Below are 15,715 nucleotides of genomic sequence, written 5' to 3'. Positions count from 1 at the left end.
ACAGATGGTCCACCTATGGCAAAAATAAAGAACATCTAAACTTTCATTCTGTACGTGTCATTCATGTATCACTTTATCTAAAAGAGGCAGTGTTTAGATCCCCCTAATATGACTCACTTGATGAGCAATACATGTTACTTTAAAATTATGCACTTTGTGTGACTAAATCAACCTGAAAATTGATACTTGGTATAAAAACACATTTATATTATAATATTTTTTGGAAAAAGTTATTAGAGTCTTGATTGAAACTATTACCTACTGTGAAAATTAGAAAGATTTTTAATTTATTGAAGCTGTTTAGATAGTGATAAATGATGAAAACCCTTTTTTTTGTTTTGTTTTTATTATTAAGATTTGCTTAATGGAATTCAGTATATAACAAGTTCACCTCAATTGTTTAATTTTTAAAGTGTGTTTTACTGATATATCCTTCATTATAAAAATTCTACTTTCAAGATGGAAAAATCCCTTCAAATCTAAATGGCAATTAAATAAAATAGGTTAGGTTGATCCTCTGCCTCAAGGGACAGGAAGAGTAGGTCTGAGTCAAAATATAATGGAAAAGGAAGGGTGACATAAAGTAAAGCAAAAGAATGTGACATGTGCTCTTAAAGGTTTCATTAACAACTTAAAAGTAATTTTTTTTAAGTTGGAGCTCAGATATTAGCATTTGTTCAAGCAGTAGATTTTACCTTATTATAGTTGTATAAATCAGCAAAAGACACCAAACATTTTCTTTGTTATTCCTTTTCCTCTTTCTGTGACAACAACATAAGTGAATTGAGTTTTTATGGACATTCTCTGTTGGAATCAATAATGTGTGTGACAACTGTCAAAGCATATAGCCCAGGGGTCTGAAGTTTTACTGAAGAGGACACTGGCCTGAAAACTGAAACAGTGACCCTCAGAAGTGATATTTTACTATCTGCTGATAATAGATTTTGGGGAAAACTACTTTAAGTGTGGGACCCCAGTCAACCTTCGTCTTTCTCCCAATATATTTCCACATACAAAAAAAATTATAGACTTAATGTACAAAAGTTTTGAAACACTATGTTGTACACCTGAAACTAATATAATATTTTAATCAACCATACTTCAATTTTAAAAAATCATAGACTTGCAACGATTCTTCTTTCCATAGGACATTTAGAGAAAAAAGGATTTTGATTAGTTCTGGTTAGTCAGATTCATGGCTAGTTCTAAGTCAGGCCATAGTAATGCCTAGTTCTCCTGTATTTTCTGGTTCTGATCAAGGTGCATGGCTTACTTTTGACTTTGCTGCTCTGCAGATCTGTATATTGTGGTTACCTTTCTCTATAGTTCTGGTAATTCCACACATCTGCAAGCCACACTGGAGAACTGATGTGGACAAGCCATACTCTTTTATTAACGAACTCTAGCTTCCCTAGAATGCTACCACCTTTAGTCTCTTTTCGGTAGTAGACTTTCAGAGAAAGTTTGAGCATAGTTAATTGTAATATCAGCATCATCCAGAATATAGTATACCTCCTCTTTTCTAGTTGCTTGGGCACGTTTAGCTCTGCCATCCCTAGGCTCTTTTTTTTTCAGCATTATTTTTTTTTAATATTTATTATTTATTTGTTTTTGGCTACGTCAGGTCTTAGGTGCAGACACAGGATCTTCATTGAGGCATGCAGGATCTTCCGTTGCGGCACACGGGTTTTCTCTTCTATAGTTGTGGCGCGTGGGCTCTAGAGTGCATAGGATCTGTAGTTTGCAACTCGCAGGCTCTCTAGTTGAGGTACGCAAGCTCAGTAGTTGTAGCACGTGGACTTAGTTGCCCTGCAGCATGTGGGATCCTAGTTCCCTGACCAGGGATTGAACCCGTGTCCCCTGAATCGTAAGACGGATTCTTTACCACTGGACCACCAGGGAAGTCCCCATCCCTAAGCTCTTGGCTTTCAACAACATATCTCTAGAATATTCAGGTGCCCTACTGAACAATTTGGGCCTTCTGCTTCTGGGTTCTACCCTGAACAATAAAATACGGTGGTTTTCGGTTACAAGTTTTCTGAGCTACCAGTGTCATCAATCTCTTTGGTATATCTGCTCACTTTGGCCCATGACTAGAGAATTTACATATACATATATGTAAAATTAAAATATATTTTCAGGTTTTGTCCTGAAAATCCTTAGCACTGTCTCACATGGAACTCTGTGATCTCTTTGGACTGCCTAAGTAGTCTGTGATAGAAACAGATGACATATGCTCTTGTGCTTTATGCTGTAAACCAGCAGTTTTCAACTGGTGGTATCTAGTGGGTGAAGGCCAGAAATGCTGCTAAACATCCTACAGTGCAAAGAGAGAACTCCACAAAAAGAATCATCCAGCCCAATATGCTAAGAGTGTTGAGGTTGAGAAACTTTGCTGTAATTAACAGATGATCCCCTCTACTATAATCCTCTGTGTGAGATGCCCAGATGCTGGTGCAGTGTAATTCATTCATAACCATTAAGTATTATCTATTAGTATAAATTGATAGTGGATATTTTTGTCAAATAATGGGTATATAATTAAGAATACCTTGCATAAGTATAACAGTTTAGAATTTACCTTTCAAATTTTTATCTTAAAAATTCATCAAAATAAGACTTGAAAAAGATACTGTTTTTCCCATATTTAGACAAGGAGAATCAATATTAGCTATAACTAAGCCTTAGCTAATATCCAGTCCATTCCTTTATTCTTCAGATGCAAGAACTAAAAATAAGTAAAGTAGATTTCTCAGAATTGCATTACTAGATAATATAAGAATAAATATAAAACAAAAATGAATCACCTTCTTAAAAGATGCTGTGGATTCTCCATCCAGATTCCATTTAAAGAGCGAGTGTACTAATTCCCAGCAGCTGTGAGAGTTGGGTACTATCTACTCACTACCATCACCTCCTTCTCTTTCAACCCCATGCCAGCTTCTCCAGAGAATTAGCCACAACTATGAGATCCACCTTACCCTGGGAAACTTCATTCACCTAACCCCGACACCTGGGGTGGCCAGTAGCCAATGGCTCACTGATGCATATAGAAAGGAGTATGGATTCTTTTCCTTATTTGGAGGCAACTCTAGCTAGATTTTATCTGAGACTACATACTTGCCCATTTCCTTTCCATTCCCTCTTCTTTTCATTCCCTCTATGGTGGGGTTTTATGAAGCACATTCTATAAATTATGTGCATCTGGATAATTTCTCCTTCTTTTTCTTGGAAACCTAACCTAAAACATTTGGTATTCTGCCTTCCCCTCCACCACACCAGAATCTAGAGCTACATCTCTGTATGAGGCAACTAGGCAAGATCTAGGACTGCTATATGCCAATGGAATGGCAAAAGCTATTTAGCCTGTACAGGCAGGAATTAGAAGAGTAGAGTAGGAGAGAATCCCAAGAATGCCAGATAAAGAGAGGAAAAACACAGTTAACCCTCAAGAGCAGACTCTGTGGATGGCATTCTAGTGTGGCATTACTTACTGGCCAATGAACCCCTTCATTATTTATTGCATAACATTACAGTGAATAGTTGCTAAGCCTTTCACCTGTGGTGAACCAGAGAAATACAAGTGAAAAGGAATGCCCAATGTCATACTATATCTCTGGCATTTAAAGAAAGTTTAGAGTATCAATAAACATAGGTATCAGTAAGCTTAGGGTATCAATAAACTCATGAATATTAAATCCAGTTTAGACTCATTTGCATAATAATCACAATCATGGCATAATAGGTAGAGCAATTCATTCACTTAACTCTTTACCCTTCTTTTTTTTTTAATTTATTTTTATATTTATTTTTGGCTGTGTTGGGTCTTCGTTTCTGTGGGAGGGCTTTCTCTAATTGTGGCAAGCGGTGGCCACTCTTCATCACGGTGCACAGGCCTGTCACTATCGCAGCCTCTCTTGTTGTGGAGCACAGCCTCCAGACGCGCAGGCTCAGTAGTTGTGGCTCACGGGTCTAGTTGCTCCGTGGCATGTGGGATCTTTCCAGACCAGGGCTTGAACCTGTGTCCCCTGCATTGGCAGGCAGATTCTCAACCACTGTGCTACCAGGGAAGCCCCTACCCTTCTTAGTTGAAAGGCAGATTTAAAAAGTAGTTGAAAGCCTACCTTGCTTAAGGACTGTGCAAAAATCTCAAAGGAGAAGATGTCTCACAAGATAATAGTGCTTGCAGCACTATTTACCATAGCCAGGACATGGAAGCAACCTAAGTGTCCATCGACAGATGAATGGATAAAGATGTGGCACATGTATACGATGGAATATTACTCAGCCATAAAAAGAAATGAAACTGAGTTATTTGTAGTGAGGTCGATGGACCTAGAATCTGTCATACAAAGTGAAGTCAGAAAGAAAACAAATACCGTACGCTAACACATATATATAGAACATTAAAAAAAAAAGGTTCTGATGAAACTAGGGGCAGGACAGGAATAAAGACACAGACGTAGAGAATGGACTTGAGGACATGGGGAGGGAGAAGAGTAAGCTGGGATGAAGTGAGAGAGTAGCATTGACATATATACACTACCAAATGTAAAATGGATGGCTAGTGGGAAGCAGCTGCATGGCACAGGGAGATCAGCTTGGTGCTTTGCAACCACTTAGTGGGGTGGGATAAGGAGGGTGGGAGGGAGATGCAAGAGGGAGGGGATATGGGAATATACATATACATATAGCTGATTCACTTTGTTATACAACAGAAACTAACACAACACTGTAAAACAATTATACTCCCATAAAGATGTTTAAAAAAAAAATAGATGGTAATGCTGCTTTCCTCAGAATCTACCCATATCTCCTCACCACCGGACCAAGAACTAGGGTCAAATCTCTACATGAATTGACTTGGAAAGTTTCGGGTTTGCTAAAGAAATAGAAAGATTATAAACCAAAGAAGCTACAAGACGTGGCTATCATGGATCTGGGAGAGTAGGACTAGCAGTGCCTCCTGAGGGGACTGGATTAAAGGAGGTAAAAAGTAAAGTTGAATTAAAATGGTTCGCTAGGATAGGGTCACTCTTCCATTATACAGAGTTTAACATCATGAAAGGATTTCAGGATATGGTTATAATATGCTGTCAGGGCAGCTCATGCAAGTTTGGGGAAAGAATTGGCTCACCTTAATGAAGTAGAGATGTAAGAAGTGTCGTAACAAACTGTGGAAGAAACCAAAAGGCTCAGACAATTGGGTGTGCTACTATTTAAATGTGCAAGCTACAGTGGGGCTACTGGAAAAACCACTAACTTCTACTGACTAGAGATTAAAATCTCCTATGCTGGAAAATTCTATTTATGGATAGTGAAAGGATCTCAGAAGGGCCTTAGGAATTCTTTATCTAAGTTGATAAAGAACATAGAGGTGAGGGAAGCATAAGCTTCCTTGAGAAGATCAGCAGTGGCTGTTAAACTTGGTAGGCCAGGATTGATAGTAGAAGATACTATTACACAATTCTGTGTGTGTGTGTGTGTGTGCATTATGAGTATGCCTCTCTCTTTTCTGTTAGAAGACTGTACCAGGGTTCTGTTGAATATATTGGATTTTTCAAAAATCCTTTTTTTTAATTGAGGTATAATTGGCATATAACATTGTATTAGTTACAGGTGTATAACATAATGATTTGATATTTGAATACATGGCAAAACGATCACCATGTCTATTTAATGTCTCACCATTCATAGTTACAAAATTTTTTCTTTCTTGTGATATAAACTTTTATTCTCTTAGCAACTTCCAAATATACAGTATTAATAACTGGACTTACCATGCTGTACATTACATTTCCATGACATATAGTCACCATGTTGTACATTATATCCGCATGATATAATGTTGTACATTACATCCCCAATCTTTATTTTTAATTTTAGCTTTAACTTTGACTTTATAGCTTTTCAGCTTCATTATTAGTATTTTTCTCTTGTATTTTTATTTCTCTTGTAATCATTTGTCAAATTTTCGCATGGGTGTTCTGTAAATGCAGTTCTATTTATCAGTGAAATTGAGACAGGCTGGGACCTGGGACTCTTTGCAGCAGTGCTGCAATGCTTGCACCTGGACAAATGTCTCCTCAAGCAACAAAATACAAAGAAACTATAAGGGACTAAAAATAACTGTGTGCATGCAAAGTTGGGGCAAATTCTGGACAAAAGATACAAAAAGACCAAAAAAGCTCAACTGTCACTTCTGAAGAGCCCAGAGCAAAAGGAGGGGCTCAGGAGAAAAACCAGGGTACCGGGCATGCCCGCTGCACTCAACATCACAAAGGGGTGGGCAAACCACATGAACCACCCCTCCAGCCCGACCCCTGGACACACTCCTACTCTCACTCCCATATAAGGAACCTGCTCGCCCTGCCTCGGAGCAAGCTATCAAGGGAACTTGTTTTTGATCCCCCTTACTGCAGCATGGGCCCAATTCTACCTATACATTGCAACCTGTATGATTTCTTATTTTGGAATACATGTATTTTTCTATATTGTAAACCAATGCTCAGTTCCTCTACAGTGTTTCATGTTTTGTATTGTTTTGTTTTGTTTTGTTTTCGCTGGTAGTGTGCAATATATTTTATAGCATAAATAAAATATTTAGGTAATACTGGTGTTTAAATTAAATCGTTTCTTATTTATTTCATATTAAATTCTACATGCATTTATTTATTATTTATTTTTATTTTTGTGGTACGCGGGCCTCTCGCTGTTGTGGCCTCTCCCGTTGTGGAGCACAGGCTCCGGACACGCAGGCTCAGCAGCCATGGCTCACGGGCCCAGCCGCGGCATGTGGGATCTTCCCGGACTGGGCACGAACCCGTGTCCCCTGCATCTGCAGGGGGATTCTCAACCACTGTGCTACCAGGGAAGCTCGCATTTTTATTTTTATGTAATTAACTGGTCAAGCTCTGAGAAGAGTGGGTGTGGATTTCCCTGTTACTAGTATCACTACACTTGGCCTCTATTATCATGAACACATTGAACTATATACCTTTTCCCTTCCTTTCAACCCTTGGGTGCCATTTTACTTTTAGGTGAAATCCTTATAAATAGTAAAAATATAAATTTAGCTTTGGTCAATTTGATTCCCCAACAAGGGAAGTGAAGGCATTCTTGTTTACCATGGCAACTAATATATTCATTTTTATTCCTACTATCTCAAAAATTGGTTTATTCCTGCTAGCCATTTTATTTTTTATTGTACTTTCATTTTGTAGTAATTACATCCTATTACAATTGTATTCTATTTTCAGGTACTTAAATATGCTATCCACTTCCAGAAAGACACAGCCTTTGTTGTTTTTTATTAATTAGTTCAGCTTTCATCCCTAGAGTTCCATTATTGTTAGTTAATGAGGTAATTATCCTTGTTAAATTGTGAATCTCTTGGAACTAGAATTCTGCATTGTTTCTATCTCATTCTCTGATATCAGAACGGTTCATGCCACACAGGCTGAACTCAAGGGGATACAAGTAAATAGATTATTTTCTAGATCCTATTGCAATAATCTTCAAATCTCTTTGAGGGTCATGTCTTCTTTAGTACCCATCTTTTACTCACCAGTGCAAGGCTTCCTACTTTAATTAGTTCTGTTAGAAATACATCACCATGATTATTAATTCCTTCACCAATAAATCCTCATTGTTCTTATAACATTTCCTAATCAATTCCTATTGAATTACGCTCTGTCTTTCATCTAATTTGTAGTTGGTTTCTGTTTACCCATTGTCTAATTATTCCCTTCTGTTTTCAAATCTCTCTCAATCCATGTCTCTTCAGAGTTTAATTGATGGTTTATTTTCAGTTCCATTCAAGGTACATATACAAACATGGACATATTGAAACTGCATTCAGTAATTATCTAATACATTAGTAAATAATAAAAATGCAGAGCATTAGGGCAATAGTTATATTTCCAAAGAACATTCAAAGTTTAGAATTGCCTTTATTGAAACTAAATGTACGCTTGAGCTATTCTAAAAATGTGTTTTCACTTTGAACAAAGTTAATTAAAGATTGTGTCCATTTAAACAATATAAGTTCCCACTTGACAGGATTAAATTCTCACAGCTTCAGTCATGTGTTTATTTTTTATTTTTCGTATTTATTTTTTAACATCTTTATTGGAGTATAATTGCTTTACGTTGTTGTGTTAGTTTCTGCTGTATAACAAAGTGAATCAGCTATATGTATACTTATATACCTATATCCCCTCCCTCTTGCATATCCCTCCCACCTCCCTATCCCACCCCTCTAGGTGGACACAAAGTACTGAGCTAATCTCCCTGTGCTATGCAGCTGCTTCCAAATAGCTATCTATCTTATATTTGGTAGTGTGTATATGTCCATGCCACTTTCTCACTTCATCCCAGCTTGCCCTTCCCCTTCTCCATGTCCTCAAGTCCATTCCCTACATCTGCATCTTTATTCCTGTCCTGCACCTAGGTTCTTCAGAACCATTTTGTTTTTTTAGACTCCATATATTTGTGTTAGCATACAGTATTTGTTTTTCTCTTTCTGACTTCACTCTGTATGACAGATTCTAGGTCCACTGACCTCACCACAAATAACTCAGTTTCATTTCTTTTTATGGCTGAGTAATATTCCATTGTATATATGTACCACACCGTCTTTATCTATTCATCTGTCGATGGACACTTAGGTTGCTTCCATGTCCTGGCTATTATAAATAGTGGGTCAGTGAACATTATGTTACATGACCCTTTTTGAGTTATGATTTTCTCAGGATATATGCCCAGTAGTGGGATTGCTGGGTCATATGGTAGTTCTATTTTTAGTTTTTTAAAGAACCTCCATCCTGTTCTCCATGGTGGATGTATCAATTTACATACCCACCAACAGTGTAGGAGGGTTCCCTTTTCTCCACACTCTCTCCAGCATTTATTGTTTGTAAATTTTATTGAGGATGGCCATTCTGACTGGTGTGATGTGATACCTCATTGTAGTTTTGATTTGCATTTCTCAAATGATTAGTGATGTTGGGCATCCTTTCATGTGTTTGTTGGCAAGCTGTATATCTTCTTTAGAGAAACGTCTGTTTAGATCTTCTACCCACTTTTGGATTGGGTTTTTTTTTGTTTTTGATATTGAGCTCAATGAGCTGCGTGTACGTATAGGAGATTAATCCTTTCTCATTTGCTTCATTTGCAAATATTTTCTCCCATTCTGAGGTTGACTTTTTGTCTTCTTTATGGTTTCCTTTGCTGTGCAAAAGCTTTTCAGTTTCATTAGGTCCCATTTGTTTATCTGTGTTTTTATTTCCATTTCTCTAGGAGGTGGCTCAAAAAGGATCTTGCTGTGATTTATGTCAAAGAGTGTTCGTCCTATGTTTTCCTCTAAGAGATTTATAGTGTCTGGCCTTACATTTAGGTCTTTAATCCATTTTGAGTTTATTTTTGTGTGTGGTGTTTGGAAGTGTTCTAATTTCATGCTTTTACATGGAGCTGTTCAGTTTTCCCAGCACCACTTATTGAAGAGGCTGTCTTTTGTCCATTGTATATTCTTGCCTTCTTTATCAAAGATAAGGTGACCATATATGTGTGGGTCTATCTCTGGGCTTTCTATCCTGTTCCATTGATCTATATTTCTGTTTTTGTGCCAGTATCATACTGTTTTGATTACTGTAGCTTTGTAGTATAATCTGAAGTCAGGGAGCCTAATTCTTCTAGCTCCATTTTTCTTTCTCAGGATTGTTTTAGCTATTGGGGGTCTTTTGTGTTTCCATACAAATTCTGAAATTTTGATCTGGTTTTCTGAAAAATCCCATTGGTAGTTTGATAGGGATTGCATTGAATCTGTAGATTGCTTTGGGTAGTATAATCATTTTCACAGTGTTGATTCTTCCAATCCAAGAACATGGTATATCACTCCATCTGTTTGTATCATCTTTACTTTCGTTCATCAGTGTCTTATAGTTTTCTGCATACACGTCTTTTGTCTCTTTAGGTAGGTTTATTCCTAGGTGTTTTATTCTTTTTGTTGCAGTGGTAAATGGTAGTGTTTCTTTAATTTCTCTTTCAGATTTTTAATCATTAGTGTATAGGAATGCAAGAGATTTCTGTGCATTAATTTTGTATCCTGTTACTTTACCAAATTCATTGATTAGCTCTAGTAGTTTTCTAGCAGGATATTTAGGAGTCTCTATGTATAGTATCACGTCATCTGCACACAGTGACAGTTTTACTTCTTTTCTGATTTGGATTCTTTTTATTTCTTCTTCTTCTCTGATTGCTGTGGCTAAAACTTCCAAAACTATGTTGAATAATAATGGTGAGAGTGGGCAACCTTGTCTTGTTCCTGATCTTAGTGGAAACCATTGAGAATGATGTTGGCTGTGGGTTTGCAATATATGGCCTTTATCATGTGGAGGTATGTTCCCTCTATGCCTACTTTCTGGAGAGTTTTTATCATAAGTGGGTGCTGAATTTGTTGAAAGTTTTTCTGCATCTATTGAGATTATCATATGATTTTTATCCTTCAGTTTGTTAATATGGTGTATCACGTTGATTGCTTTGTGTATACTGAAGAATCCTTGCATTCCTGGGATAAACCCCACTTGATCGTGGTGTATGATCCCTTTAATGTGCTGTTGGATTCTGTTTTCTAGTTTGTGGTTGATGATTTTTGCATCTATGTTCATCATTGATATTGGCCTGTTGTTTTCCTTTTTTGTGACATCTTTGTCTGGTATTGGTATCAGGGTGATGGTGACCTCCTAGAATGAGTTTGGGAGGGTTCCTCCCTGTGCTATATTTTGGAAGAGTTTGAGAAGGATAGGTGTTAGCTCTTCTCCAAATGTTTGATAGAATTTGCCTGTGAAGCTGTCTGGTCCTGGGCTTTTGTTTGTTGGAAGATTTTTAGTCATAGTTTCAATTTCAGTGCTTGTGATTGGTCTGTTCATATTTTCTATTTCTTCCTGGTTCAGCAGGTTGTGCATTTCTAAGAATTTGTCCATTTCTTCCAGGGTGTCCATTTTATTGGCATAGAGTTTCTTGTAGTAATCTCCCATGATCCTTTGTATTTCTGCAGTGTCAGTTGTTACTTCTCCTTTTTCATTTCTAATTCTATTGATTTGAGTCTTATCCCTTTTTTTCTTGATGAGTCTGGCTAGTGACTGTATATCTTCACCTGAAGTAGCATTTTAGAACAATTAGTAACTGTAGAGATGATTATAATGTCACAAATTTGGGATTATGACTTTAGCTAAAGAATTAACAGCAGGAGGAGAAAGCCAATTAAGGAGTAAATATCCTATTTCCAGAGAAGTATGGTTTGCAGTTAGAAAGAAATGGGAACAAGAGAGAACAGAAAGGCTTAGTTATAGACACTTATGAATTTTTTTATTATTGATAGTTTTTAGCAGGAAAACATTCCTATTAAGCAAATAGTTCACTGATGAAAAAAATGAGAAGAACACTGTAATTTTGAGATGTTAACCCGTTCTTTTGGGAACGAGAACCAAATGTTTTTAAAATGGCAAAAATGACCAAGATGAAAGAGGTAAAACATTGCTAAACAAGTTTGAAAAATATTAAGTGTATTTGTAGCTATTAATATTGATTGGCTAAGTATACTTAATTTAATAACTTGAATGAAAAGTTCTGCTAAAATACATAGAAAGCAAAGAAGATATCAAGAATCTAGAAATATTCACCTCACCCATTTCATAATGTAAACCAGATTAAACAAGGACTGAGTGTAATCAAGACTCAGGCTCTGCAAATATTTCTTTCTTAATGAAGACCATTATTATTTTTCAAATAGTGCAAGAAAAAGAGTTATAGGAGATAGGCAGATAGGTGCAAAAAGGTGGGGGCGGGAGTTAGTTGAGGTCATAGATAATGTTTTGGAGGATGCAGTTTTCTCTTAAAATCTTTTGTCTTTAATTTTCTAAGTGAAATATCCATTCCCAGCAATTAAAAAGGAAATATTAAACTATCTGAAGCAAAAGTAGAAACAAAAAGGTAAGAAAACGAAAGAAAAACTGATAATAACTTCATGTCATTATGAGTAAGTCTCACTTGTAATAAGAATATATTTGGGGCTTCCCTGGTGGTGCAGTGGTTGAGAGTCCACCTGCCGATGCAGGGGACACGGGTTCGTGCCCCAGTCCGGGAAGATCCCACATGCTGAGGAGGGTCTAGGCCCGTGAGCCATGGCCGTTGAGCCTGCGCGTCCGGAGCCTGTGCTCCACAATGGGAGAGGCCACAGCAGTGAGAGGCCCGCGTACCGAAAAAAAAAAAAAAGAGAAGAGTATATTTGGCCAGTTTTCAAGAAAAAAATTGGAACTCTAAAAGAGATAGAGACACATGGTACAGAAATGGCCAGATTAGGAACTTGGACACCAGAGAGGAAAATAGCAGCCATTTCTAATGCAAAAATGTTAAATGCAAGCCAGTGTGCCTAGAGCAGACTGGGTAAGGGAGAGAGTAGAGGGAAATGAGGTTGGAGATAGCACAAAGTTAGATCATTATATCAGTCAGGGTTCTCCAGAGAAACAGAACCATCAGGATATACATGTGTATGTGTATACGTGTACACATACACACACACAAAGAAACTGATTTTAAGGAGTTGACTTATACAGTTGTGGGGACTGGCAAGTTCAACATCTGTAGGACAGGTTAGCAGGCTAGAAATTCAGATAGGAATTGATGCTGTAGCTATGAGGCAGAATTTCTTCTCCAGGAAACCTCAGGTTTTGCTCCTATGGATTTCCAAGTAATTGGATGAAGTCCGTCCACATTATCGAGGGTAATCACCTTTACTTACTGTCAACTGATGGTACATGTTAACCATCTAGGTTAACAGCAATACCTACACTGATGTTTGATTACATAACTAGGTACTATATCCTAGCTAATTTGAGACATAAAACTAACCATCACAATCAGGTAGAATCTTCTGGGCTATATCAAGGGATCTGGAGTTTATTCTAAATGCAGTGAGAAACCTCTGATGGGGAGTAGCCAGATGGAAGGAGATGTCATGATTCTAAACCTGGAGCCAAACAGCAAAACATTTATATCTTCTGCTTATGATGGTTTTTTGGAATGGGACGGGCATTTTTCAAGGACAATAATCAAGTGAGTAGAATATGAACTCATTTACTTAAAAAACCTTCCCAAGCATCTCAAGAAAATTGTCAATCACCACAGCAGGTCTCCTCAAAAAGCTAAAGAGTTTATTTCTAAAATTGTTTATGGAGATAATTTACCAAAATACTTGGGGAAAATGCATGAACATTTCCTTAGACTGCATTTTTGCTTTGTTGCCTTTCAAATGTTCAAATGATTTTAAAAAAGGAAATTCAGATAAACCCAATATATTCCAATTTTTAAAAATAAATTTATATTGATTTTTTTTGTAAAATAGATTTATTATAGTAGCTAACCAGTGCAAAGATGCCACATATATATTTTAATAGCTAAACATAAATTGAAGTTTACTGATGTCAGTAGAACATCAATTATATTACAAGTCAATTTATTTGATGGATCATCAATACTAGGAAACTAGCCTTAACAATTATGGAACACAAGGATAGAATAACAATGTACATTCATTAAAATATTCTGCCTTTTATGAAATTTCTATTCTATATTGTGTATCTTAAGCTAAACTATTATCTCTACCTCTTTTCTAATAAGTGTAATTAATATTTTTCTCCCTTTCCTAGCTACATTGAAACTATTTGCTACTATCACAACTATAATTTTAAAACTAATAAAAATGGTCTTCAAATTATAGAATTTTTTTTCTTGATATGAGTTATTTAGCTTATAAAAATCATAATTCTTTACTGTCATATTGAACTCTTTTCCCTAAGAACTCAAAGAACTTTAGTCATTAGCTAATTGAACCACCAAATAATTACATTGTTATAATTTATAAAGCATTTAATGGTTTTCTTCCTTCCCTTCTTAGATACTAATCTTTATTTGGATAGGAAATATGATATTATTGTTAGCATCTCTTTTATTATTTGGTATGTCTTAGGTGAAAGTAACTCAAATGATTCATTACATTTTAAAAATAGCATATTTTCTGATAAAGGAAATATGGGGCATGTTTCCAGATTCAGGCAAGCCATTCAATACCAGAATTTTATTTTTTATTCACAATCATGGGTCTATGGTAGCCAATTTCATAGATTGCAAAGACATGTGGAAATGGGCAGTACAGAGTGTATAAAACACATAGTGAGATCCCTTGTAAAGCTTAAAAGTCCATCATAACCAGCATACTTTCTTTTGGAATAGAATTGGAACCTATATAAGTGGACTCAGTCATTATGGAACTCATAATTGACTACTTTAATGGGAACAACTGCTGAAGTCACAGGAGACCTTGGTTTGTGTGGATGGTTGTTTGACATTAACACTGTACTCCAACCTGACCCAGAGAGACTATCTTCAAAAGCTGGTTCCCATGGTGTAATTCAACTCATTCTGTGTGGTTGGTTCCCTACTGAGTCCATCTATAGCTTCTATATTTGCTTTTGGAGACCTTTGACTTCAGAAGGTACTCTGAAGAAAAATCACAAAGATTCTAAGAGTTATAAACTTCTACTTAAAAAAAAGTACTTGTGATAGTATTACTAAGGTAGGACTCATTGGTAATACAGACTAAAGTAAGAAAAGTCTACACAGAGAATGTCACAATAAGTAATAATTCAAATCAGTAAAGTTCTGTTATTTTAAAGATGTTTTTCAAAGCATACCTGTGGGTCAAGTTGTAAAAATGGTAAAAGTATCTTGTAAATTATTCCTGTACTGAGTACAATATTTAAGAGTTATTTAGAAACCACGGTATTCTAAATACTGCCCACAAAATCAATAATAAAATATTTTAATTTTTATTCATTTGATTTGGCCACTGCAATTTTCTCAATATTACAGAAACAATAGTTTCCTAATTTATCCAGAGATTTGCAATAGGAAATTAAGAAAGCCTTCCAAATGCTTTCTATTGTTTTCATAAAATAGCAGAGGCAGACTCATCTATTCACTCATGCATTTAACAAGTACTATGAGATTTCCTGCCAAGTACCAGGAATACTGCTAGATGCTGGGAATAAAATGGTGAGCAATAAGAAATACAATCCCTGCTGCTGTGGAACTTTTGGTCTAATTGATACACCAACATTGGGAAAAAGACATAACAATAAATATACAGCTACAGAAGGTTTTTTTTTTCTTCTGTGACAATACCTTGCATATAATCAGTGCTCAATGAATATTTACTGAATGAATGAGTAAGTAAATGAGTGAGTGAATTGTAGGAAAACAGTGAAATGTTTGAAGCTCTTTGGGGTATGAGGTACTGAGATCCTTTGTTGGAGAAGAGGTTGGAAATGGTGTCTGAGTTCAGGTTATCACTGGACCTTGAAGGCTCTTTGGATTTCAGAAATTTATCATCTTGGTGATTGAAAGCTACTAAATTTTTTAAGTGATACAATATCCTATTCACCCATGTGATTATAAAATTATCTCCTCTGGAAAAATCTCTACTAACTTCCATTTAAAGTAGCATCTCTCATCATTCTTTACTCTTACATGATTTTTACTTATCATATCCTAACATTTATATATGTATATGAAATATTTAAATATATATGAATATACGTTTCAGGTTATTTCATTAATTTACATAATCTAACTAATGCTTATTAATTAAATAGATTAC

The sequence above is a fragment of the Phocoena sinus genome, chromosome 18 (assembly GCF_008692025.1).
Source record: "Phocoena sinus isolate mPhoSin1 chromosome 18, mPhoSin1.pri, whole genome shotgun sequence".
NCBI classification, from domain to species: Eukaryota; Metazoa; Chordata; class Mammalia; order Artiodactyla; family Phocoenidae; genus Phocoena; species Phocoena sinus.
The sequence above is the reverse complement of the archived record's forward strand: the minus strand, read 5'-3'. Positions refer to the sequence as shown.